This window comes from Aplysia californica, unplaced genomic scaffold (genome assembly GCF_000002075.1).
Source record: "Aplysia californica isolate F4 #8 unplaced genomic scaffold, AplCal3.0 scaffold01114, whole genome shotgun sequence".
Lineage (NCBI taxonomy): Eukaryota > Metazoa > Mollusca > Gastropoda > Aplysiida > Aplysiidae > Aplysia > Aplysia californica.
The window spans coordinates 170,942-173,784 of record NW_004798384.1 but is presented as its reverse complement, the minus strand read 5'-3'; positions in this window follow the sequence as shown (position 1 = coordinate 173,784).

The following is a 2,843-nucleotide window of genomic DNA, read 5'->3' as shown; positions in this document are numbered from 1 at the left end:
TAATTGACGTGAGTTTTATCTTCCCCAACACTGTCGTTGCTTAACCCTATCCGTACGCCGTGTTTTCCTATCGTATCCATACGACGTGGGGAACTCTGTGCCACCACTTAACCCTATCCGTACGTCGTGTTTTCCTATCGTATCCATACGACGTGGGGAACTCTGTGCCACCACTTAACCCTATCCGTACGTCGTGTTTTACTATCGTATCCTTACGACGTTGGTAACTCTGTGCCACCACTTAACCCTATCCGTACGTCGTGTTTTACTATCGTATCCTTACGACGTTGGTAACTCTGTACCACCACTTTACCCTATCCGTATCCGTACGTCGTGTTTTACTATCGTATACATACGACGTGGGGAAGTCTGTTCCACCAATTTCTAAAGAGGAAATGTACTCGTTGATCCGATCCGAACGCTTTTGCATAGCAGTCTGTCAAAATGAATTTTTTGAGAAATACTGAAAGTTTCAAAGAGATCTTCGCACTAGAACTAGAAGTATTCAAAAATGTGAAGAATACAACCCCGGGGGTACAAAATGACTCCAGGGCGTACGGATAGGGTAAATTGTAGTCAATTTCCTCTTTGGAAAGTGGTGGCACAGAGTTCCCCACGTCGTATGGATACGATTGTAAAACAGGACGTACAGGTTGGGTTAAGTGGTGGCACAGAGTTCCCCACGTCGTATGGATACGATTGTAAAACACGACGTAAGATAGGGTTAAGATTCTAGACCTGCCGAGTGCCCGTCAACCTTTTTTATACCCCATGCACACTGTTTGCCACATAGTTAAAGAGGCTAATATTTTCGCAACACCCACCGTCTTGCAGGTTTATTTCCAAGTGAATCATTTACCTGCCATGGACAACATTAACCCTAACCGTAGGTTGTGTTTTACTATTGAATCTATACAACGATGGGAACTCTGTCCCTCAACTTTCCAAAGAAGAAATTTACTCGTTAATCCGATCCGTACGCTTTGCATAGCAGTCTGTCAAAATGATTTTTTGTGAAATACTGAAAGTTTCAAAGAGATCTTCGTACTAGAAGCATTCTAAAATGTGAAGAATACAACCCTTGGGGGTACAAAATTACCCCCAGGGCGTACGGATAGGGTTAAATTGCCTAGCTTGGGGTGTGAATGTCTTTTCGGCACGGTTGTCGAAAAAGGGCAAAGAAAGAGAAGATTTCTATAAATAGCTACATTTTGAAGCTTCTTGACCTGACGAGTACCCGTCAGCCTTTTTTTAAAAATATCCCCATGAACACTGTTTGCCACAGTTAAAGAGGCTAACATTTTCGCAACGCCCACCTGTTTGCAAATCTACTTCAAAGCAAATCATTCTACCTGCCTTGGACAACATTAACCCTATCCGTACGTCGTGTTTCACTATCGTATCTATACAACGTGGGGAACTCTGTGCCCCCACTTTCTAACTAGGTAATTTACTCGCTTTGAATAGCAGTCTGTCAAAATAATTTTTTGAGAAATGCTGAATGTTTCAAAGAGATCTTCGCACTAGAAATATTCAAAAATATGAAGAATACAACCCTTGTGGTACAAAATGACCCCAGGTCGTACGGATAGAAATGGTCCCCGTTTAATTAATTCCCTAGACATTTATATACATTCGGAAACAAAAACAGAAGTGGAGTAAAAAAGCTTGCTGAGTATTCATTTATCATTGTTAAAGGCTTTTTCCGGTTCGATCTTTCGATATTTCCCTAAATGTTTTTGTTTTCCTCATTGGGTGGCGTGGTGTTATTGTAGAACAGGTCCAAATCTCGTTACATGTCCGATTTCATGTCTTTTCCATGTATTTTTGTCTCCTGATATAGGAAATGTTACTTAAAATTTCCGCAAATATGTCTTTAGTGGATTTGGATCATCTCTATAAATTTACCTCTGGTCTTTTCACGCTAGTCATATGAGCGCATGGGACACATTAAACATTTTCAGTTGGAAGGAAATTTTCAATTTTGCCCGGGTGGTGGCGAAGCCTACTCTTATAAATTTTGGGCGACCAAGGGTTCTATAACGTGCGCAATTTGCACACGGAACCTCCGAGATGTTTAACCCTTATCCGAGAACGCTAGGAGTTAGATCTTACCCGCCATAAGATCAGGGGTGCGGCTGAAAGACAGCAGGAATTTGCCAAGGAGTAGCAGTAGAAAGGCTGCAGAAAGAGTCAGGAGCCCAGAGGAGGGGGCAAAGGGGGTGATGGGGTAGGAGCAGACGACAGAACATTGTAAGAGAGCAGGAAATTATGTGAAAGGAGACATTTTAGAGAGGAAAATCCCCTGTCGCCATCCGGATTCATACCTAAAACCTATTGAATTAGAGGCGAACACCGTGACCTCTCGACCATGTCCGTAATATCCTTCCAAGAAAACAACAGTGTTCATGTCCTACTGCTGACAGACATGCAATAATCCGGGGGCTGTTCCGTAAGCAAGCTGTTGACTCTGTCTGAGGGAGGCTCTGTTCCAAAGAGGGGGGTTTGCTAGCGGGTTGTTTTCGCTTTAAAAAAAATATGTAGACGCCTAGTTGTTTTTACGCATCGATGGACACATTTTGAATTGATTAGGGGGCTGGCCTCCCACCTTGCCTGTCTGGCCAGGGCTTTCCTTGGGTGAGAGGGATACAACATGAACTCTTCAGCAGAAAAACCGAGATACTCGGAAAAAAATGCTCTCCCCACTCTTTACTTTTATCAGCGAAATGCCTTATGCGGGGAGCCCATTGAGAGAATCGGGTCGGGTCGGGTCGGTTCGACAGCCAGATGGATTACGCAAAGTGGCTGTCGTGTCACAAGCCGATCGCGCAGAACTCGTTGTC